Source organism: Piliocolobus tephrosceles, chromosome 2, assembly GCF_002776525.5.
Source record: "Piliocolobus tephrosceles isolate RC106 chromosome 2, ASM277652v3, whole genome shotgun sequence".
NCBI classification, from domain to species: domain Eukaryota; kingdom Metazoa; phylum Chordata; class Mammalia; order Primates; family Cercopithecidae; genus Piliocolobus; species Piliocolobus tephrosceles.
The window spans coordinates 115,714,263-115,739,758 of record NC_045435.1 but is presented as its reverse complement, the minus strand read 5'-3'; the positions used below and the strand labels follow the sequence as shown (position 1 = coordinate 115,739,758).

The window sequence follows — 25,496 nt, the reverse complement described above, 5'->3', positions numbered from 1 at the left end:
TCCTGTCTGGCTTGGAGTCAGCTGATAACAGATTTAAGTATTAGTTGAATGACTAATTTCATTCATTCATTTAATCATTTATTTCTCCTCTCAGCAAACTTTTATTAGATACCTACTAGGTTTCAGACACTGCTAGACCCTGGGGATATAGAAATAAATAAGGTATGCTGCTTGACCTCAAGATGCATATGGCCCATTGAGGGAGACAGAAAATGTAATAGTGAGCCATGAGAAATGATCGTTCCTAGAGGAATGGACAAGTTTCTCTAGGGGCACATAGGAGGTCAACCAAACCAGAGACAACTTCTCAGACTTGGGATACTTAGGAGTCAATCCACTCAAGGGACACTGGGGTGAGACTGGGGTGAGTTATGAGGGTATGGGTTTGAGGGTAGCACTTGGAGCTTGAGACAGGGCTGGAGCTTCTTCTATGTGAGTGGAGCAGCATGTTAAAGGCCTGATGATGAGAGAGAAAATACAATGCCTTAGAGTCTTTACATGCATTCTAAGGCTTAACTTCAGTAGGCATCAGAATCTCCTAAAGGATTTGTGAAAGCACACATTAGCAGGCCTCACTCTCATAGTTTCTGATTGAGTGGAACTGGATGGGGCCCAAGAATTTGTGTTTCTAACGAGTTCTCAGGTGATGCCGAGGCTCTTTGTCCAAGGACCACACTTTGAGAATTCCTGCCTTAGAGAAACTACAGGTAGTTTGGGTAGGGCTGAAGCTGAAGAATGATCAAGTTTGGACTAAATTATGGAGCCAATAGGGAGCTATTGAAGTGTTTTAACCACTTGAGCACTTCAACGCATAATCTCTCTTAGCCCATGTATCTTCACTGTAACATGGGAGACTAATAACTATCAAACTATCTATCTCTCAGCATTCTTTTGAGAATAAAACAAGCAACATTATGTAAGGAAATTACATATCACCATATAAATGTCAGAGATAATTCTTAAAATTAACTCAGAGCTGAAAATATTATCTTTTTCCAGATAATGTAACTGAGGTATAGTAGGCACAGTTGTTATCAGCCAAAGCGTCTTGGCCCTGCCTCCAGCATGCTCACCACTGCACCACCCTGATCCTCCCTGCCACTCCAGTCAAGAGGAACATTTTTTTAGTGTTACAAAACACCTCTGCTTCCAGTTGTCCTTCCAACTTCTTCTTGACCATAACCTATTGAGTGATGTAGATGGTGAGGCTGAGTGCCCCTGGGTGGAATCTAAGAGAATGACTCACCTAGAGGTTAAATATGTAGCCTAGCTGAGAAAGGATGGCTGGTAAAGCCAAGGTCAGACAGTCAGGCATAACTCACAGTTCTGCCCACTAGGCTTACCTGAGGTCTAAGAACTGGCACAGGGTTCTTTGCCAAGTAGATGCTGGACTCTGAGGTTGGCTCAGTCAGCAAGTGGCACCCAAAAGGAGAACTTCAAAGATTCATTCCTAGGAAACCCCATTAAGGAAAATAAAATAGTTTGGGGAATTGGCATCTTTTCAGTTTTCCTATTATGAGTGGCAATAAACAAAGCTGGCCAGGCATGGTGGCTCATGCCTGTAATCCCAGCACTATAGGAGGCCAAAGCAGAAGGATCACTTCAGTTCAAGAGCTCAAGACCAGACTGAACAACATAGTGAGGCACCCATCTCCATTTAAAAGAAAAAAGAAACCAAGCTGTGTGTTTTTTATCTTTACATTTGTATATCACTTTACAGTTTAGATTCGCTTTCACTTTTACTTTCTCTTTTGATTCTCATGGACAGTATTTTTGTTCCATTTTATAAATGGAACATTTATAAAGGACATAATTTGGAACACTATAAATGAGAGGTTCAGTGGTTTGATAAGAATAACACAGCCAACTGGTCTTCGGATTTCAAATCTTATGCACTGGATGCCACCAAAATATTTATGTGAAATAAACGTGGCATGTAACAACTGTTTTCAACAAATGTGGTGATTACATATGTAGTATATGTGTGTACGTGTGTGTGTATGTTTATATCTATCTATCTATCTATCTATCTATCTATCTATCTATCTATCTATCATCTATCTATCTGAATGCTTTATATGCTTTTATTTTCCCATTTTCTCCTGACAATACTATTTGGTTATTTCATCTACTTTTTAATTGTTTGTTTTGATTTTTTTTGATTAACCTTCTATAATCTAGTCAGATGAATTAGAAAATATTTTGGTGGAAATAATTCTTGCAATATAAGGATTAAAAATAGTGAAAATGTGTGATGTGATTAAATGAAATAGAATTAGGAAAAAGTGCAGGTTTAATGGTGAAAACTCTGCACTATAAAAAGAACATTTAGTTAATCACAGGAATTATCATTTTTTTTAAATTCAGAAAACAAAGATTCTAAAGCTCCTTTAAACATTTTTCAGAAATAATGCACATAGTACTTCAGTCAGAATAGCCAGAGTGCTAAAGTAAAAAGAGAGTTGATCAGCTCCCTCCACAGCCATAAATAATCTAGTTCAATAAACTGTAAAGGACTCACGGTTTGGTAGAGATCAGAGTTCAAATTCAGAAAGCCACTAGCAGCATTGGAGAATTTTAAGCACTTTTGCTTCCCTTCCTGAATAAGGTCTTGCATTTGTGGAAGATCACTGACGGTCATCAATTTTTCCTCTTACATAGATTGAGCAAACCTGGGCTTCACAGGGGGTCTGTCTTTTTAAATCCAGAGTCCATTTGTTTTTCTCAAAAAAGATTACTGCCATGCTTGGAATCATAAACCTTTGAGACTGGGATGGGGTTTGTAGATTATCCAAGTGAAGACTGAGTAAGTTGCCCAGTGTCACTTCACCAGCTGGGACCCAGGTTTCCCGACTTGCTTTCATGTTCTCATGATGATTCTAAGGAAGTAAAGAGACTAAAACAAGAATAAAAAGAAATTATTTAATTGCATGGGGGGGAATGTTTATAATATACTGTCGTGTGAAGAAAGCACATACCACAGTATACATCATGGGATTCGATTTGGTGGGGGAAGGATGGAAAGAATGTATGAACATTAGCTGCAGAAAAGGCCAGGGAGATGTCAGCAGGCCTCATAACTCTAGGTGGGGCAGTTGGCAGGAATTGCTCTTTTCTTCCTTGAGTTTTTATATATTTTCCAGATTTTTAAATGAATACATATAACTTTGATAATCAGAAAGAAATTGATGTTATAAGCAAGGGATTAAAAGCATCCTAAGAAGGTCACATGGGCACATTTCAGGAATACAAAGATGCATAGCTTTAGAATACTTTGTTTCCAGAGACTGGAGAGCAGAGGACTGTTATTTGTAGAAGACAGGTATTTGACCAGAGCTGTGCAGCAGGATGATGAAGGCAGATGGACAAATTGACACCTAAGAGCCAACGCGCGGGCTATAAGACAAACATCCACAGTGAGGCTGCAGTGACAGCTTCTCCTTACTGAGCAAAGTCAGCTTACTTACCACTTCCCATTGCTCTTACCACCAAAACCATCGCGGAATCCTGAACTATGAACCCTTGTGTTCACTTTCCTAGAGATGTGGAATATTCCTCTGGAACTGGGGCTTTCTGAAGGAAGCTGATGTGTGTGTGTGTGTGTGTGTGTGTTTTTTTTTTTTTTTTGAGACGGGTTTAGCTCTTGTTGCCCAGGCTGGAATGCAATGGCGCTATCTCGGCTCACCACAACCTCCGCCTCCCAGGTTTAAGTGATTCTTCTGCCTCAGCCGCCAGAGTAGCTGGGATTACAGGCATGTGCTACCATGACCGGCTAATTTTGTACTTTTTTTAAAGTAGAGACGAGGTTTCTCCATATTGGTCAGGCTGGTCTCGAGCTCTCGATCTCAGGTGATCCACCTGCCTCAGCCTCCCAAAGTGCTGGGATTATAGGTGTGAGCCACCATGAAATCTCTCACTGCTACTCCATTCTTTCTGCCCAACTTGACTGAGTAGCTTATATTCAGAACTAGCAAAGAACAGGAAAAAGCAATAAAAATAATAAGTAGATTGATGAGCAGGTGGAGTGAATAACTACTTTCAGTTATAGAACTCCTCCTATTTACCTTCCAGGTTCTGATTTATGTATTTCTAATACCTGGCATTCTTGCTAATATTTACATTATCTCTAAACTCAACAGGAGGCATTATTACTCCGTTTCAGAGGTACTAAAACAGCCTGAGAGAGGTTGAGTTACTGAACAGAGCAGGTTTGGAACCCAGACCTGTTTGATTCTAAGGCCCATGCCCCTTTGAATGTCATGGCCTTTTACTCTGTGCCCTGAGATGGCTCAGTACTTGCTTAGTGGATCCAATAGAGTGCTGAAGGAGAAAGAAGAGCACTGGATTAGGAGTCTGTGTCTGGATGCACCACTGAAGTGGAACCCAGGCATGCGCAGCTGTTTTAATGATCTCCAAATGGCCCATGGCTGAGTCATCTCCATGTTCACGTTGTTTGTCAACACAACAGACATTCTTTGCCACAGCTGGGTTTTGTTTGTTCATTTCTCTGATACGTTGACCCTACTCAATATAGGAAAATAGAAAATTTCCTGATTAAATAAAATGAGATCGAACTCAAGTCTGTTTGGAAGACGGATTTAGGTGGAGGATAAATAGTAGGGTAAGTTTCTGGAAAGTGAACTCAAAATGGCAGTGCCCTGGCTGTCAAGCCTCATTTCCTTTTCTCGCTTCCTTTTCATCTCACATCCCCATCTCATAAATGCTCATCTTTCCTCTGTGAACTGACTGATGTCAGTCACATAGAGAACTTCAAACTTCCTCAAAGCTCTTTTAAACAGAATCAACCCTAATGTGGTTTCCATCTAGTTAAGTGCTAGAGTCTTGTGTAAGTAAACAACCCAACTTTGATACCAGAAAGTTTGTGGTAGGGTTGGGGTTGTGGTTGGAGTGGAGGAGAAGCAGGCTTGAGGGAAATTTTAAGTAGGAGATTTCTCTTCAGAAAAGAAAATGAAGTCTTGGCTGAAGGTGTTCTCTATTTCATCAGTGTTACAGGCACTCCACACCAAGCTCAGGTTGCACCCTGCCCTCTGCACTTGGCCTTGGGCTACAGGCCTGGGCAAGGGAAGTTGTGACAATTCATTGCCCTATTTCCTGCAAGAAGATCAAAGCCAGGGCGCACTAAGCTGCAGAAGATAAATTCTTCTCCGGTGACTGAAAAGTCACCTTCTTCAGCTCCTTCACCTTCACCCTTTTCTCTTCAGGGAAAGCTGCCCTTCTCCTGGGGACTGGTCTGTTATCTTATGAATACTGGGAATTGGGCAGCTGGTTTTCAATTTTCATGTTTGCTGCAAGGAAATTCACATACAAATTTGGGATGCACTTCTAGTAGAGTGTGCTGGCCTTCAGGGCATAACTTGGGACAGTCATCTTACCTGTTTTTCACTTGATTCCTCCTACAATGTCTTTTATTTTCCATAGGTCTCTTAATTTGATGGATTTTTTAAAATCCTGCATTGCTTGTGTCTTTGCAAGCTGTCTTAAATTGTTTTGGGACAAGTAGTAAGAACTCCATATATCTGTCAAGTCACATATTTAGGTGTCTGTCCAACCTACCATAACACTCTTCTCCCCATTTTTCTGTAAGAACTGCCTCAGCCACAGGAATGAGACCCCGAGTCAACCTGTTTGCACTACACTATGTGATCATGCCTGTTGGGCCAACTTAACTGGGATTGCGGTAGATACCTCACCCAACAGAGCCACACAACTATCTCCTCTGGGACTTTGAAACTGGGACTGGCAAATACTAGGCTGGGTATTTGACCATGTAAATATCTGCAGCATTGATTCTTAATCCTGGCTGCCCCATAGAATCACTAGGGACACTGAAAAATTACGGGTCCATCTCTGCTTATCAAGGAATTTGAAGATACATACATTGTATGTGACCCATTAATTCTCCCAGATAGATCTACTGATTGGATTTATTGAGCATCTTTCCTCTAAAGAGTTTGTAACTGGAGAATATGAAATGTAACCCTTAAATTTTTCTACCTCTCGCTGAAAATTGTTGCATAGAAAGGATGCAAAACAAAAGTACTCTCTGTTCACTTCAGTCCCAACATCTGCAAGTAGAGAGATAGAATTTTGAATGAATTGAGGAGTCTCTCACTACCATTGAACTTTATTTCTGATACCATTATTGGTATTTCTGATTATCATTGGACTTTATTATATACAGTGTATTTCTAATTTTTTATAGGGTCATGTTGCCCAGGCTGATCTGGACCTCCTGGCCTCAAGTGATCCTCATGCCTCAGCCTCCTAAACTCCTGGGATTACAGGCATAAGTCACACAGACTGGGCCAACATACATTTATTTTCTTTTTTTTTTTTATTTTAGTTTTTTTGAGATAGAGTCTCGCTTTGTCACTCAGGCTGGAGTGCAGTGGTAAGATCTCAGCTCACTACAACCTCTTCTTCCCAGGTTCAAGTGATTCTCATGCCTCAACTTCCCAAGTTGCTGGGACTATAGATGCATGCCACCACACCTGGCTAATTTTTGTAATGTTTTGTAGAATTTCACTATGTTTGCCACACTGGTCTCAAACTCCTGGCCTCAAGTGATCCATCCACCTCAGCCTCCCAAAGTGCTGGGATTATGGGCGTGAGCCACCATACTCAGCCAACATATATTTCTTTAACATTTTCTATGTTTAAGGACCTTTGCTGGTGCTAGGGATAGTCAGGGGAAGGGAAGAACGTAGATATCTGGAAAGATCTGACCCTGGGGAGACAAGCGACAAGCAACATGGCAGAGAGGAATTAATGGTCATATTCTTAGGATATAGCAGTAAGGAAGGCACCAGAAGCTTGCTCCAAGCAGTACTAGCAGGTTCTGCTTATCTTGTTGTATGTCGGGTAATCTATTATTCCTTCCATTTGTGGAAATAATCATGGGTTGGCTAAAGTGTCATTCAAATTATGCCCATGAAGAGGCTAGATGCAACTAGCCTCCAAGAACTGTCTCATTTAAATCTAGATAAAACCTGTCAGATATTCCACATATTACAATTCCCATTTGAATTCCTCGCTCAGCACCAATTTTCTCAGTTGGCCTTTCTTGCCCTTTCTTTTTATTGTTTATCTACCTTTGAAAATAACAAAGAAATGGAGTGGGAAATGGAAAATTACTCTGTTGGAAAAACTCACCTTCTTAAATGTGAGTTTTCAATGCATTTAGAAATATACTATAGAATTTCTGAGTGCACCCAGCTATCTCCTCAAGCTAGTGTAACTGACAGAGTTCCAGGTTGGAGGAAAAACACATAACAGTAATACTTAATATTTACTGAGTACTTACATGCCAGACAATTCTGCTAAAAGGCTAGATACAGTATCTTACTTAATATTCAGACTAATCCTTGAGTAATTCCATCTTCTCTGTGTTACAGAAGAGCAAACTGAGGCTTAGAGAGGTAAAGGAATGTGCCCAAGGCCTTGCAGGTCACTAATGGTGGACACTGGATCAGTACTTTGGTCTGTCCACTAGAATTTGAGAACTTTGTTTTTGATAGTTGCTGTATCATTTACCATTCAAGTAATGCCTGGCATTGGGAGGCACTCAATACATATTTGTTGAATGAGTGAATAAGTGAATGACTATCTGCCTCCAGAAGCAAATCTCTAGCAGGTGGGTAGAATCACATGGCGAATGGATAAAGCCCCTACACCATGGATTATGGGCTTGAGCAGGCAGGTGTCCGCTTTCAGAAATGAATGGCGGCACAGAAATAGTATCCCATGACCCAGAACAGCTAGGTTCTTATCTTGGCTCTTTAGCTGTGTGACCTTGGACCCATCATCCTCATGCCTTTCTGAGCTTCAGATGTCATTTCTGCAAGATGAGAGCCCTCAGAGTACCTCTACATTCTCTTCCAACGCCAACACCCTGTCAGTCACAAGAATTTTACACTTCAGAAATTGATCTTCTGGATAAACCACTCCAAGGACAAACCAACCCCAAATGGTTTGGGGCTGTCCGAAGAGATTCATTGCCACCCCAAATACAGTACCGCCTTCTCTGTCTCTCCAGATTCCCTACTGGGATGCTGCATTTAATGTTTTTTTCTTTTACTTTCTTTTCTTCCCCACTTTTCAACTTTTAATTTTGAAATAATTTTTTACTTACACAAAAAGTAAGAAAAAATTTCTGATTATCCTTCTTAGAGTCTCCCCAAATGTTAACATTTTTCATGCCGCAGTGAAATGATCAAAATCAGAAAGTTAACATTGATGAAATACTATTATCCGACCTACAGTTCTCAAGTGCACCAATTGTCTCACTAATTTACTTTTTTTTTTCTGGTCCAAGATCGAGCCCAGATTTATGTGTTGCATTTAGTTTGTCTTGTTTTGTTTGTCTCCCTTGATTTGCAAGAGATTCTCAGTCTGTCTTTGTCTTTCATGCCCTTGATGCATTTGAAGAGTACTGACAAGGTATTTTTTAGAATTTCCCTCAATTCGGGTTGGTCTGGTGGTGACTGAGTTCAGTTTACGCACTTTTAGTAAAAATATCACGGAAGTGATTTGATTCCTTATTTTGCCTCCTATCAGGCATGACATGGTGTCAATTTGTCATATTACCAATGATGCTTTTTGATTGCTCTCAGTTTTATCATATTCTAGATGTTTTATCTAAAAATAGAATAATAATAATACCTGCCTCACAAAGTTGTTGTGAAGATTAAGTAGAAAAAAGGCCATATAAAGCACAATTCCTGGGATAGTAGGACTCACCATTTTCATCTTTTTAAGTATATCAAATAATTAGGAAATTATTTGAGTAAAAATGGGAGTTTCTGATGGAGCTGGATTTGGGGCATTTGAAAATCCACATTTTGCCTTTGCATTCACTGCTGCAGCTGTGCCCCCTCAAGTCGGCAGAACTCCAGAAGGCCCAGAAGGATCACAACTCTCAATGTTTCTCTGTCAGGGCAACAAATGTAACTAAAGTATCATTTGAATGTTTGGCTATTGTAAGCTCAGTGGCAGGGGATGTCTATTCAACCCTGGATCTGGCCTACAAGATGTCAGGTAACCTTTTCAAGGGCATGAGATTTTAATAGTTTTTGAAGTCAAGTTACTAGATATTATGTTTTTGCCTGGGTAAAACATACAACTAATGTATAAATCTGGGTTTTACAGGTGACATCTGCATAGACTGTTTATTTAACTAACTGCAGACTGACTGACATGTAGGTATTTTGTAATATTTTTCTATTAGTCTGTGAATAGGCAGTCCAATGAATTATTTATTGGGCTAACACATCCTGGTGGCTTTTTTTTTTTTTTTTTTTTGAACACTCTCTATTGGAAGTCATGGTTTACTTACTCAATTAACCTTCTCCTGCCCAGATCTTCTCTCTTGAGGAGTAAACCACCAAAATACAAAGCAGCATTTTGGTGTACAGAGGAAGGGATCAAGCTTGCTCAAGACCTTAGTCTCCTCCAGTTGTAATCTCCCCAAAATCACACGTAGAACCTTATTTTCTAATTGATTATAGGGCATGAGATGCACAAACACCCATCCACTATGCTTTTCTAGAAATGAGTAAAGCTGTGGCAGAGAAGTAAAGAGAGAAAACATTCCCCTCGTTCTGCCAGATTCCGGCCTCATTTCTCTGAAGATAGCGACCATTTGAAGAGTACTGCCAAGGTACTTTGTAGAACGTCCCTCAGTTTGGGCTGGTGCTGGGGATGGCAGTGACAACAAGAACTGTTGAATCAGAAAGTAGTTTTTCTATTGTCCCTTTACCCTCTACGCTCTCTGTAGTGCCATTTTTCCCCCCTTTTTTCTTTTCCCCGTATGCTATTGTGGTAGTTCAAGTCAGGCATGATCATGGCTTGAACTGGGGTGGTTGAGGAGAAGGGAACGAACAGTAGCGATAAGACTCAGAGGAGTATTTGAGCTTATTGTTGACAGGACTTCCTGATAGATTGGTTGACGGGGTGTGAGTAAAAGAGATAAGTCAATGATAATTCCAGGGCTTTTTTTGTTTTTGTTTTTTGAGTCGGAGTCTCACTCTGTTGCCCAGGCTGGAGTGCAGTGGCGTGATCTTGGCTTATTGCCTCCTCCTCCCAGGTTCAAGTGATTCTCGTGCCTCAGCCTTCCAAGTAGCTGGGATTACAGGCACACGCCACCATGCCCAGCTAATTTTTGTATTTTTAGTAGAGATAGGGTTTCACCATATTGGCCAGGCTGGTCTCAAACTCCTGGCCAATATGGAGGATTGAGGATCCTCGATATGGAGGATCACTTCAAGTGATCCACCCACCTTGGCCTCCCAAACTGTGCTGAGATTACAGGTGTGAGCCACTGTGCCCGGCCTAGGTTTTTTTTGTTTTTTGTTTTTTCTCCTGAGCAACTAGATGGGTACCGGTGCTATTTACTGAGGTAGGGAACCCAGAGGCAAGAGCAAATTTGGAAAGAAGGACTCAAGAGTTTGGTTTAGGGCCTGTTATGTTTGAAATGCCTATTACAGAACCAATGAGACATGTCAAATAAGCAGTTTGGATGTATAAACCTGGAGTTTAGGAAAGTGTAGTGAAAAGAACATGGGATTTTGTGTGGTACATTTGGAATTACAATCTTTCTTTCTTTCTTTCTTTCTTTCTTTCTTTCTTTCTTTCTTTCTTTCTTTCTTTCTTTCTTTCTTCTTTCTTTCCCTTCCTTTCTTTCTTTCTCTCTTTCTCTCTTTCTCTTTCTCTCTTTCTCTCTTTCTCTCTTTCTTTCTTTCTTTCTTGAGACAGAGTTTCACTCTGTCACCCAGGCTGGACTCAGTGGTGTAATCTCAGCTCACTGCAACCTCCACCTCCCGGATTCAAGCGATTCTTCTGCCTCAGCCTGCCATGTAGCTGGGACTACAGGTGCGTGCCACCATGCCCAGCTAATTTTTTTGTATTTTTAGTAGAAACGGGATTTTACCATATTGGCCAGGCTGGTCTCAAACTCCTGACCTCATGATCCGCCTGCCTTGGCCTCCCAAAGTTCTGGGATTACAGGCGTGAGCCACCGTGCCTGGCCCAGAATTACAATCTTCTTATAAGACTTTGATTATGTATTTAACCTTTCTGCTTCACAATTAGCATATACATCAATTATAAATTATATTACTCATATTTCAGTTATCTATTGCTATTTAATGAACCACACCAAAGCATAGTGGTTTAAAACAAAAAAGACCTATTACTTTTATCATTTATTTATTTATTTTTAAGACAGGGTCTCACTTCATTGCCCAGGCTGGAGTGCAGTGGCACAATCTTGGCTCGCTATAACCTCCATCTCCTGGGCTCAAGCCATCCTCCCACTTCAGTCTCCCGAGTAGCTGGGACTACAGGTGCATACCACCATGCCCAGCTAATTTTTGAGGTTTTCTTTTAGAGAGATGGGGTTCACCATGTTGCCCAGGCTGGTATCGAACTCCTAGCCTCAAGTAATCCGCCCACTTTGGCCTCCCAAAGTGTTGGGATTACAGGCGTGAGCCACCGTACCTGGTCTAATGATTTATTACATTAAATTTATTCTGTGCGTTGGGGTTTAGCTGGGTGGGTCTGCTGGCTTTGCTTGGGTCTCTTATTCAACAATAATCAGCTGAGAGCTTGGTTGGGGCTGGAATGTCCAAGATGGCTTCTCACTCTCCAGAGCCTCTCTCCAGGTGACCTCTCATGATTTAGTAATTTAGTCTGAGCTTTTTACATGGCAACAACTAGATCTTGAGAAGACAGATCCAATGTTCAAGCACTTATTCAGCCTCTACTTGTATCATACTTGCTATTGTCCCATAGGACAAAGCAAATCAGATGGCCAGGCCCACGGTCAATGTGGGAGAGGGTATAATACTGGAAGGTGTTATTAATTGGGGACCACCATTAATTGGGTCTACCACAGCTGACTTGAGCAGGTTTTTGTGAAGATGAAGGTAACACATGTAAATTGGCTGCCACATGGTAGATTCTCAATAAATATTAGCTATTGAGACGTACCTTCAAAATCATTTCCCAAGACCTATAGATAATAGCCATATTTTACTAACATATGTATAGGAGAAGAAGGTGAACATGCTTTCTTATTTCTTTATTGTATTCTCCAGCAGAAGTAGAGCTATAATTCCTTTTCCTTTGCACTCAATTGTACTGCCTAATAGATGTTCTATGATTATATAAAATTTGGTGAATAAGTAATCCAATACTTCTGTTTTTCAAAAGTAAAAATTCCCTTTAAATGTTCTCATTAAAATGACTTTGAAACCAAAGTAAAATCTGAACACAGATTTTTTTCCAATGATTTTCCCAAACGTAAAATTTGTATTTGCTGATTTTTAAAATTTCTAACCTAAGTCTATTACTTATTTCTAACTGTAATTCTGCTACAATTTATTTGCTATTTAATTTTCTTCTACATAAGTCACATCAAGTATGTATACCAACAAAGAATACTATTCGGGAGAGAGTTCTGTTATTATTTTTTAAGGTAAGATTGCTTAGACATTTGGTATTTTCCTCCTTGCATTGTACAAGTTCTGTAGATTCTGTTTGGATTCTGGCCCCAAATCTTAAGCTGACTTGTTCCGAGAAGTCATTTCTTTGGGATCCTTAATCCCTATGCTGTCCATAAATATTATGATTGGCAAAATGTTATCTCTTTGTTGAGCCTCTGTTTCCCTGCCATTGTGGTTCTACCTGACCTTCTGTATCCTGTATGTGTTTCTGCCTAGGTGTGGCCTTGGGAAGGATAATTTAGTTTCTTTTCTTTGACAAGAAGAGTAACTTCTTCTTCGGGATCCAAACACAAAATGCTCCATTCATTGGCAGAAGCTGGATTGTCATAACATGTCTTGTGTAACACTTCTAAATACCTTCTCTTATCACAGCAGTGCAAGGTTGCACCTGGTCCGCCACATTGCATGCAGTGTTGTCTGGGTAACAACAGTAGAAGGACACAGAACAAAAAGGGAGCAAATCAGCTTGGAGTCTCAGAGTTGACTTTTCCCTTTCTTTCTGAATTTTTGGTGCCATTTTCACAAACTCATGATTTACTTTATTCCTATGAATCATATACTTTCATTTCTTCACTTGTAGAAATACATTACAATATTATTTTCTTTTTTAAAAAAATATGGAATGCTTCACAAATTTGTGTGTCATCCTTGCGCGGGGACCATGCTAGTCTTCTCTGTGTTGTTCCAACTTTAGTATGTGTGGTGCTGAAGCGAGCACTACAATATTAGTTTTAAATTGAAAAATCATTGACTATGAAGATATATGTTTTCCCTTTGTCTCAGAGTCACACAGTCCTCATATCCATTTATGCATTTTCCTGAAGTGGAAGGACATTGATTAATTTTTTGCCATATTGTTATACAAAAATACATGGAATCATATCAGTCAGGATAATCTCAATTATGCTTCAGTGAAAATCAGCCCTGAATTTCAGTGATGCAATAAGATTTATTTCTTACTCATGCTACCTCCCAGTGTGGGTTCACCGAGGAGCCAAGGTCATCTAGGTCTCTTGGGCCTCAGGCTGGCAGAAGCTCCATCTCAATTCACACTGTCATCATCATACAGGCACGAAGTAGGGAAATGTGCAAATTGTGCACTGGCTCCTGAAGTTTTGAGCCAGAAGTGACATGGCACTTTATTCATATTTCACTGGCCAAAGCAAGTCCCATGGCCAAGCATAATTTCAAAAGGAGAGAAGAGTCCAAACCTGTTATGTTTCCAAAGGGAGATGAACTGGAATATGTGTAAACAGCCCCAATGACCACGGTAGCACCTTAGAAAGAATTAATCTTGGGTGTGGGATGGCCGCAGAGCCGGGCGGAGCTGACCTGCGGCTCCCGTGACCGGCTCTCCGGCCAGAGACACGGCCCGGGGAACAGGCCTGCTTAGAGGCCTCGCCCCAATATGGTCGCCGTGCCCAAGAGAGGAAAGCGACTCAAGTTCCGGGCCCACGACGCCTGCTCCGGCCGAGTGACCGTGGCGGATTACGCCAAGTCGGATCTGGCTGTCGTGAGGTCTGGACGAGTCAAGAAAACCGTAACCAACGCTGTTCAGCAGGAAGTAAAATCTCTTTGTGGCTTGGAAGCCTCTCAGGTTCCTGCAGAGGAAGCGCTTTCTGGGGCTGGTGAGCCCTGTGACATCATCGACAGCAGTGATGAGATGGATGCCCAGGAGGAAAGCATCCATGAGAGAACTGTCTCTGGAGAAAAGAGAAGCAAGAGGCACAAAGAAGAAGTGGACGGGGCTGGAGGAGAAGAGTATCCCATGGATATTTGGCTGTTGCTGGCCTCCTATATCCGTCCTGAGGACATTGTGCATTTTTCCCTGATTTGTAAGAATGCCTGGATTGTCACTTGCACTGCTACTTTTTGGACCAGGTCATACCGAAGGCACTACCCGCTGGATGCTTCCCTGCCTTTGCGTCTGCGACCAGAGTCAATGGAGAAGCTGCACTGTCTCCGGGCTTGTGTGATCCGATCTCTCTGTACCATATGTATGAGCCATTTGCTGCTCGAATCTCCAAGAATCCAGCCATTCCAGAAAGCACCCCCAGCGCATGAAAGAATTCCAAATGCTTACTTTTCTGATGCAGCAAGATTGTTGGGAACAGACAGGAACCAATGTGGGAATTCAACTTCAAGTTCAAAAAACAGTCCCCTAGGTTAAAGAGCAAGTGTACAGGAGGATTGCAGCCTCCCGTTCGGTACGAAGATGTTCATACCAATCCACACCAGCACTGCTGCCTACTGCAGGTCACCACCCTCAGTTTCATCTGTATTCCGATTGTCATGGGGATGATATTTACGTTGTTTACTATCAGTGTGAGCACGGACATGTGGCATCATCGAGTGAGACTGGTGTTCCAAGATTCCCCTGTCCGTGGTGGTCGGAAACTGCACAGTGAGCAGGGTGTGCAAGTCATCCTGGACCCAGTGCACAGCGTTCGGCTCTTTGACTGGTGGCATCCTCAGTACCCATTCTCCCTGAGAGCATAGTTACTGCTGCCCATCCCTTGGGGCAGGCCCAAGTCTAGTCCATTAGCAATCAGATTCCAATTTGGACAGAGCGGCTGGATTGTATGTCTGGTTAGCAATGTACATGCTCTTCAGGTTCCAGGGCTCCTGTTAGGGAAGGGAGAAATGTTGAATCAAGAGGAAGAACACCTACTATGATTTATAAACATATTTTAATGTAAAAATTTGCATTTAAAAAGAATGGCCCTGTTTTCTGTGTTAAAGCCCCATTTGGTGCTATTGAGTTTGTTCTTTATTCTTTCATCCCAGTGAAAATTGTTGATCTTGCTCTAGGGAAAAATTAAACTCTTTGGATCTCCAAACAAGGAAGTTTCAGCATTCCCTTATGGATCAGAGGAAACTTAGAGGCCTGAAATTGTTGCTTCCAGGTTAGCTGCCCCTCAAATTCAAGTGAATATTTTCCCTTCTCCCTTTACCCTTCTCCAGAAATAAAGCAGGTGACAGGGTTTTCAGAATCTTAAAAATAAAAAAAGAAAGAAAGAATTAATCTCACCAGAAATACAAGTAATTAAAAATATTTAAAGAAAGAAAGAAAACAATAGTGCTGCCAAGTAACAGTGCTATGGTCACTCTCTTGCATTGATTATGAAATCTTTCTGAAAAGCAATTTAGAAATGTGTATTCATCAAGGGCCTCAAACATCATCCATAAACTTTGGACCTTATTTACACTTTCAGAATTTACCTTCATAAGAATAAAAATTGTAAATATCTAAATGTCTAATAAAGAGGAATTGGTAAATCTACTACCGTAGCACACACGATGTAATATTATATAGCCACCAAATATCATCGTTTTGAATAATTTAAAATGGTAAAATGCTCAGGATGTAACATTAGGTGAAAACTATCAGGATATAATAGTGTTTTCAATGTTAACTTATTAAAGAACCTTAGTAGTAGTTATCTCTGGCAGGTGGGATTAAGGTTTTTATTTTCCATTTTTATACCTTTCACACATTCTAAAACATACACATTTTTGTTTTTTGTTTTTTTTGTTTTTTTTGAGATGGAGTCTCACTCTGTTGCCCAGGCTGGAGTGCAGTGGCATGATCTCTGCTCACTGCAAGCTCCACCGCCTCCCAGGTTCACACCATTCTCCTGCCTCAGCCTCCCTAGAAGCTGGGACTACAGGCGCCCGCCACCATACCCGGCTAATTTTTTTGTATTTTTAGTAGAGACGGGGGTTTCACCATGTTCGCCAGGATGGTCTCGACCTCCTGACCTCGTGATCCACCCGCCTCAGCTTCCCAAAGTGCTGGGATTACAGGCGTGAGCCACCGCGCCCGGCCAACATACACATTTTAAAAGAAAAATATAACAACTTAAAAAATACTCAACACTTCTGTTTTATAGCTTTATTGAAGTACTATTTACATACCTTGACATTCATCCATTTAAAATGTACAGTTAGATGAGTTATAGCAAATTTATACAGTTATATAACCATCACCACAATTAAAATTTGGAATACTTTCAACATCCCCAAAAAGTTCCTTCATTCCCTTTTGTAGTTCATTCCTGCTCACACCCCAGCCCTTCAATCTGTTTTCTATTGCGGCATAATTTTGCTTTTGTTAGAGGTTTTATATGAATGGAACTGTATGCATATTTTATATCTGTCTCCTTTCACTTAGCATGATGTTTTTGAGATGAATTCATGTTGTTACATATATCAGTAGTTCATTCCTTTCATTACTGAGTAGTGTTCTATTGTATCGAAACACAATATTTTGTTTATCCATTTAACAGTTGATGGACATTGGGTCGTTTCCAAACTTTGGCTATTATGAATAATGATGCTATGAATATTTGCATACAAATCTTTGTGTGGATATGTATTTTTATTTCCCTTGGATAGATATCTAGGAATGGAATTGCTGAGTCATATGGGAAGTGTAAGTTTAATTTTTCAAGAAACTGCCAACCTGTTTCCAACATGGCCATACCATTTTACATTCCCACCAGCAATGTAAGAGAGTTCCTGTTTCTCTAGATTCTTGCCAATATTTGGTATTGGTAGTCTTTTTAATTTTAGCCATTTTGGTAGGTTGAAAAATATCTAGCACTTGGATATTTCCCTTACAGACATTTAGCTGGTAGTATCGTTGTAAGCTCTATTCACATGGTAGCTGAAAGCTGGGATCTTGAGTTTCCATGCTTGCACGACTCCAGCATCCTAATCGAAAGTAAGGGAAATCTTCATCAACAACCAAAGGTTCAACTCTTTGTTATGATAGACTTAGGCCAAGTAGATTTCTTACGGTAACACAACATATGCAATTCAACCCACATACAAACTGACCAGACTTTTGTGTTTCTTAAAAATGTGTGTGTTGGGGTATTGCAGGGCAGGGGGAATGGGGATAGAATTATGTTGTGAAATTTTCTCTTTTGCATGAAAGCTAATTAAGGAAGAGGCATGCCACTGAGTGTTTCTTTTCCTTTTTATTTTTTTTCTTTAGTTTGACAAGACAAAGTGTGGGCTGGATATATAATTTGAATATATATAATTATTTCTTGATAACTATAAGGAAAAGAAGCAAGTGCTGCGGGACTCATGGAATCCTTTGGTATGGGATGTGCCTAGAGAAATGGTGTACTCATGTGTAAGAAAGGTAAAGGAGAAAAATCCCAAGAGAAACTCTGTACCATAAGGTTTCTCTTCAGTGTGTGGGGAGTCGGACAGTGTCATTAAGGACACTGTACTAGAATAAAAACTGTCTGGGTTCCAATTTAAATCTTTCATTTATCAGCTGTGTGACCTCAGATGATTCATTTAATATCTCTGGCTTCCTCATCTGTAAAATGGGTGTAATAATATCTGACCTACCTACCGCATGGCAATCTTGGATCCAAACAGCACTATAGAACCATTTTTATAGAGCACTTTGCCTTATTTGTACACAGTACATTTGTACTTTTTATTTCATCTTTTATCTTATGCAATCACCAAACAACCCAGGGAGGTAGCAAAGCATAGTTATTATCTCCCTGGTACAGATGACTAAACTGTGGCTCAGAGGCTTTGGAATCACAAAAGAAAGACTTCTAGTTCCCTGGTCAACAGGGTATTATTTTGTGCTGTAGTTCTTATAGGTTATGTTACATGCTGTGCTATAATTTTTAATGTTGTAAATAGAATTAGGCCACACATTTATTTACGTATTGTCTACACCTGCTTTTGTGTGACAAGGGTAGAGCTGAGTCATAGCAACAGAAACCACATGGTGTGCGATGCCCAAAATATGTACTCACTGGCTCTTTAAGAAAATGTTTGCTAGCCTCTGCTTTAAGTGCTTTTTACTATGTGTATTAACTCATTCAATCCTCCTAACAATCCTACAAGGCTGGTTATATTAGGCATTAAGGGAAACTGAGGCATAGAACGGTAGAGTAAGTCGATCAAAGTAAAACAGTGAGTAAATGGAGGAGCTGAAGTTTGAACACAGGTAGTCTGGATCCAAACCCAATGCCCTTAATCCCTTTCATTACTGGCTTCTGTGATTCCTATTGGGCTGCATCTCATTTGGTCGACATTCACTGAACAACTGTTCGTGGTTGCTAACACCATTCTAGGGATTGGGGCTAGTATAGAACACGCTCTTATGGAGCTAACATTCCAGTGGAGGAAATAAAACTATTATCAAGTAACCAAATAAATGAGCAAGATTGTTTCAGATAATGAAGTCTGTGGTGGAAAAGAATAGGTTAGAGTGATCAGAGACAGAGAACTAGGTGGATAAAGGGGGCAGGAGAGAAGTTGCTAGAAACCGCTGTGTACGTTGAACATATTTTGACTCTGATCCTCCCAAGGGAGGACCCTTATTCATCTTATTGCTCCTTCTTCTTTGTCTCCCCAGCCCCTGGCACAGAGTGAGCACTCAAAAACCACATGAGTACATATGACTGACCTTTCCGTCACCTGCCTTCCCACTGACCTCTTCCTGCCCCTTCATCCACCTTTGTGTTTGAATATTCGTTCGCATGACTTGTTCTTCCACACCAAATTATGGGCCTCTAATAGTCATGATCTCTAACTCTAAGTCTCATAAACTTAGTCCAGAGTCCTGAACAGAGAGGGACCTCAAGAATAATTTCTAAATAACATTTTAGAGTCAGCTCTTGGCCTGAAACTTTCAAAAATAGCCATGTACAGGTCGAAATTTTAGTTAAAACTGCATGTGGCCCATAGTTTTATATCCTTTATCTGAGGTAATAGGGAAGGAACCACAGTTATTTGCAATAACAGATCCTACACCAGTTCTCTGTGCTTCTCTGTGAGTGACAAATGGTACTTCCACACTGCTGCTCTGTTGTATCTAGCCCTGACCCCTGGTGAATCCAGCCTACCTGTGGATTTTGGGCTCCAATCTTAGTATATAAAAGGTGGGGAGAAGGGAATGACCCAAGTCCCCATAGGTAATACACAAATAGGGTGATGCTGTAGTGGCTGATGAAGGGAGTTATAGATTGATAATGTAAACTTACATGAAGCACAGCTTTCCAGGATTAGGTAGAAATTTCATCTGTGTGCCAAACTAGCCCTTTATACGTATAAGCAAACCCAGAGTCTTCATGAGATGTAGGGCAGAAAAATGATCAAATGCCTGACAAGAACCTAACATGGGCATTTCTAGCTCTGGCTTCTGCCTTGACCTTGTATGACCTTTGCAACTGTCCTAGGCAGGCAGACTTCATGACACCTGTCCCCTGCAGCAACTGTCAAGTCAGCCCCACCTGGTTTCACTAAGCTGGAAGCCGGATCTGTCCAACACCACCAGCTGTTACCCACATTTGCTTTCATGGCTTTCCTTTGCTCCCTTCTCTTGTGTGGTCTCCTCTTGTTTACCCTCTTTTCCCGTCTCTTTACTTCTATGACTACTAATTTTCATGCTTTTTTCCTTATTTCCAAATAAGATCCTTATTTCCTTATTTCCAAATAAGATCCTTATTTCCAAATAAGATCAGGGTTTAGGTCTGGACATAAATTTTGAGGAACAGACACCGAACCTACTGCAATACACTTCAGTTTTATTTAGCAATGCAAGGTGACATCCAGTCAATATCGTGCTGACATCTGGGCTGCCCTTTAAAAACCCACCTTCAGACAAAGAAGGAAATGAATTCTGTGAGATGGTAGGAGCCTAAAAGGTGAACATACTGTGGTGAAAATTGGTCCTATGATGCCTTCCTGACAATTGCAGATAAATAGAATTGGCTTATTCTATATTTCCTCTTCTGCACATTTTGGAATATAAGATAGAACCCTACCTTGCCAGAATTTGGGATGTTTCCTCTAGCAATTTGCCCACTGCCATCTTTTACTTATTGAGCACCTACAACATGGTAGACTCTATGTAGGTACTTTCTTCCCTAAAAAGTGAGGTAGAGTCTCTTATCCCTAATTTGAGGCTCAAAAAGATTAAGTAATAACGTAACTATGAAAGCACAGTTGGCAAGTGGCATGGCTGAGAACTAAACTCAATGTTACCAATTTCTTTAGCCCACTTTCTTTGGTTCGGACATTAACACTTGTATTCATTATTGTCATTAAGCATCAAATGTTAGACCTTAGTGATAAAGCAGGGAAACCTGATGGTCATGGCTCCAAGCTTACATTGCAGGAGTGGAACTCTGGAAGAGGTACAGGAATCAATTACATGAGAAGTCAGGAGAGGAGCATCCCATGAGCTCACTTCACAGAGCTAAGCTGTCTGAAGTGCTGCCATTTTTAGCATGGGTGATAGCTATTTTGTCATTTATGAACACTTAAGGATCAATGGAGAGAGGTTATCCTTAGAGGGCAAGGACTTTGTCATTTAAGATGACTTAGGATCCACACTTATGCACACCCCAAGGACTCAGGAGCTACTACTCTGTTGCTAGCCTTTTTTTAACTGAAGTTCCTAAGACTGCAAAGCAGAGATGGGAAACACCTGGGTTAGTTCAAGGGCCGTCCAAGGGACATGTTGAGTGTACTTAAAGTTCAAAAGTGATTATGATTGTGCTTTGAAATTAGCAGCTTGGTTCTTCCACAGGAGTTAATATTTATATCCCACAAATATAAGTTGCTAGTTGCATTCCTTTTAGTATCAAGATACTTCCAAAGGAGAGAAAGAAGTAGCTAAAAATTAGCTTGGGCTGGCAAATATGTGGCACGTTGTTGAGAACGTTGTGATCTTTACATGTGTGGTGATCTCAGTAAACCTAGACCTACTTCTGGGTTGGTGTTTCCAATCTGAAAACCTTTTTTTTTTTTTTTTTTAAATAGCGACAGGGTCTCACTCTGTTGCCCATGCTGGAGTGCAGTGAAATGATCATGGCACACTGCAGCCTCAGCCTCTTGGGCTCAAGCTATCCTCCTTCCTTAGCCTCCAGAGTAGCTGGGACTACAGAAGTACACCACCACACCCAGCTAACTTTTTAATTTTTGTAAAGACTGGATCATGCTATGTTGCCCAGGATGGTCTTGAACTCCTAGACTCAAGTAATCCTCCCGCCTCAGTCTCTCAAAGTGCTGAGATTACAGGTGTGAGCCACTGCACCCAGCCCCATCTCAAAAACTTTTTTTTTTTTTTTTTTGAGGCGGAGTCTCGATCTGTCCCCCGGACTGGAGTGCAGTGGCCGGATCTCAGCTCACTGCAAGCTCCGCCTCCGGGGTTTACACCATTCTCCTGCCTCAGCCTCCCAAGTAGCTGGGACTACAGGTGCCCGCCACCTCGCCTGGCTAGTTTTTGTATTTTTAGTAGAGACGGGGTTTCACTGTGCTAGCCAGGATGGTCTCGATCTCCTGACCTCGTGATCTGCCCGTCTCGGCCTCCCAAACTGCAGGGATTACAGGTGTGAGCCACCGCGCCCGGCCTTCAAAAACTTTTGATAGCCTTCCAGGGATTGGAGAACACAGTGCAAACATCCTTAGCCTGGCCTTCAACATCCTCTGCAGTCTGGCCCCTACATTCTTATCCAGCTCAGTCTTCTACTGCATCCCCTGCCTCCCACCAAGCCTGTACATAAGTCATCACTGTCAGTCCAGACCCTCCTGGCTGTGGCCAGTGTGATCCAGTTCCTGACCCTTGCTCAGCCTCTGCCTTCTGCATGTGTGAGAGATTGTAAAAATGGCTGCAATTATTCTCCTCACTGTATCCACGGTTCTTTGGAATGTGATTTCATCAAGAAGTGGAGCTTTTCCCTACCCCTTGAACCTGGGGTGGTCTTGTGACTTGCTTTGGCCAGCAGAATGGAGCAGAAGTGATGCAATGCCAGTTCTGAGCATAAGTGTTCAGAAGCCTTGCTTACTTTTCGTTCACTCACTTGGAACTCTGCTATCACCACAGGGACAAGCCAGGCTGACCTAGTGGGATGATAAGACCCACGTGGCACAGTCACCCTCTCCCTCAACAGTTTGCCATCCAGCCAGTGATGGATCTGCCAGGGGACTGCAGATGCTTGAGTGAGTGATAACTGCTGAAGCTGAGATCAGCCAAGCCTAGCCCAGAGTAGCAGGGCTATCTCTCTTATCTGTAGACAGGCAAGCAAAAATCAATGGCTGTTATTTGAAGTCACTTAGTTTTGGGATGGGTGAATATGAAACAAGAGATAACAGGTACACTTTGGAATTTCCTTCCCATTCATCCAACAAACATGACCTAAGAGTCTGCTACATGACTTGATCTGTGGTAGACACTGGGGGTTTAGCATCACATAGACTATCTCCAAGGAATTCCCATTTCCTTTTGTTGGGCCTTTGAAGTTCCCCTTCTTTCAAGGCAGCCAAAGATGGTCAAATCCCACTTCCCAGATGTCTTCTCAGATCTTCCCAGTCAGAATTGATCTCTCCCTTTCTCAGTCCCAATTGACTGTCTTTTTATCATTTCTCTGGATTCTTTCTCATCTAGACGGTTGCAAGAGCTGCTGATTGGCCTCTGCATGTCTAACCTGCTTTTGAATTTGTCCTTCTCAGACTCGCCACAGTGAGCTTTCGTAATGCAAATTATATTATGACTCTTGAAGTGAATCTCCTCACTGACTGTCAGACCCATGAAAAAGTCCCACATCCACCTTCGTGCTCTGTCACCTGCACACTTCTCCTGTCTCATCTGCCATCTTACATTTACTCTCTGTTAATAGTTCGCTCTTTCCTGTTCTCTCTTCTAGGAATGTTCTCCCCACCCAAGACTGACTGATATGCGTATATTTACCTTCTTAAATTCAGTTGTCACCTCTTCCAGGAAGTCTTTGTTGAACTCTGCTGCTTCCTTGCCCCACCTCCTCATTTCTGTGACTGTAATAGTGTTACTGTGCACTATTGTAATTTCTTATGTTTACATGTCTGGAGACAAATGTTTTTAAAGTCAAGGCTCAGCTATTAATTTTATCTGTACATCTAGCTATCGCTTAGGCAAAATCTTTTCACTTAGACGATACTTAAAAGTGTTTGTTTGTTTGTTTGTTTATTTTTTTGAGACGGAGTCTTGCTCTAATGCCCAGGCTGGAGTGCAGTGGCACCATCTACGATCACTGCAGGCTCCGCCTCCCGGGTTCACGCCATTCTCCTGCCTCAGCCTCCCGAGTAGCTGGGACTACAGGCGCCCACCACCAGCCTGGCTAATTTTTTGTATTTTTAGTAGAGACGGGGTTTCACCGTGTTAGCCAGGCTAGTCTCGATCTCCTGACCTTGTGATCCGCTCGCCTCAGCCTCCTAAAGTGCTGAGATTACAGGCGTGAGCCACCGCTACCAGCCTATTTTTTTATTTAATTAATTAATTAATTTATTTATTTTGAGACAGAGTTTCACTCTTGTTGCCCAGGCTGGAGTGCAATGGCGTGATCTTGGCTTACTGCAACCTCCGCCTCCCGGGTTCAAGCGATTCTCCTGCCTCAGCCTCCCTAGTAGCTGAGATTACAGGCATGTGTCATCACGCCCGGCTAATTTTGTATTTTCTGTAGAGACGGGGTTTCTCCGTGTTGGTCAGCCTGGTCTCACACTCCCGACCTCAGGTGATCCACCTGCCTGGGCCCCGCAAAGTGCTGGAATTACAGGCATGAGCCACCACGCCCAGTCAAAAGTGTTTTTTAAATGAATGAACAAATGAATAAATTAAGGAATAAAGACTGCCTTTACAATTACCTGCCTGGTACCCTGAAAGAATGATTATTCATATCTACACAGTCATGTATACCATCTTTGTACAAATAAATTTCCTGAGAGAAAATTTCACTTAGGAGAGGAATAGAATCAAAATGTCTTGGAGAAGATGTGAAGAAATGCCAGTCGTAACAGAAGATTGATAGTCTGAAAGCTGAACATAATCTGCTATCCAATTAGATCATTAGGTCCAGTCTAGATATTTTTTAAAGAAAGGAATTCCAATCTTTTTGTTTAATATTTCTAAAAATAGTAAAGAAAACCTGTTTTATCCAAGTAATATTTTATATTTTATTTATTTATATAGTGATCCCTAAATGGTTCACACCACACATATTCTGGAATCTATTCCCAACACCACACTCACCCAAAGAAAACTATCCTCAGTCAGGAGAATTTTTGTCCTTCTTTCTCAATATTCTTCACTCCCTCCTTTCCAGCTATCATATAGATCAACTTAACCTTTTAAAATCATCCCTTACTGACCTTTCTCCCACCAGTTTTTCACATTATCAAATCACAAAAGCCCAGGAATCACGTGGCAGAAAAATCTAACTTTCTAGGAAAGGAAGAGCTAGAGGGGAAACAATTTCACTAGAGAGTGCTAGTATTTCCTTAACAAGAGCAAGGTGGATGAATTTAGGGACACTGATACTTGTATTAACTTTAATACACCCACCAGGCTGAATTATTCTATCCCTCTTGGTATTATCTGATCTTTCTAGTCCCTGAGTTTTCACTAGTCCATAACAAAATAAGAAAAATAAATGATTACACTTTTTAAAAAATTATTAAAACAAAATTTTAGAACTGTATTTTAGTCTGGTGTCTACTTTTGGAGGGTTTTCTTTAACAAAATCATGGTGATACAACACAGTTTTTTAATGCTTTATTTGGCATAATGGAAATTTGACAAACATATGTAAGCTCATAGTTTAAAAAAACTTTTTATTAGTCTATAAAACCCTAAAATATGGGAACAATCAATTCACTGTTTGTTGAGTTTTTTAGTGGGGGAGATAAAGGCCTTCAGTTGAGGGAGGAGAGAAGAAAATAGGTGTCCTAAATTATAGGGGTGTCCTAAATTGTAGTAAAGTATTTTCAGTTTCCAGAACCTGTATTTACTATTTGCTGTGTTCCCAGCCTGGAGTTCTCAACCCCTGTGGACTTTTAAAGGTACTCTAATGAGAGTTCTCAAGCTGTTTTCAGTATTTCAAAAATCTAAAAAAAACTACCACTTGTCAGAAATTAGCCTGTATAGATTATACAGCAAATTTCTCTGCTTTT

At 41.1% G+C, this 25,496-nt stretch overlaps 1 non-coding gene and 1 pseudogene across 1 annotated transcript; one reads left to right on the top strand and one right to left on the bottom strand.

Moving 5' to 3' along the window:
- Nucleotides 1–13,135: 13,135 nt before the first annotated feature.
- On the bottom strand, nucleotides 13,136–13,242 carry LOC111543539. The gene has a single exon (XR_002731904.1). It is a non-coding gene; the product is annotated as a U6 spliceosomal RNA (small nuclear RNA).
- A 584-nt stretch (nucleotides 13,243–13,826) lies between these two features.
- Nucleotides 13,827–15,027, top strand: LOC111543515 (annotated as a pseudogene).
- The last annotated feature ends 10,469 nt before the right edge of the window (nucleotides 15,028–25,496 follow it).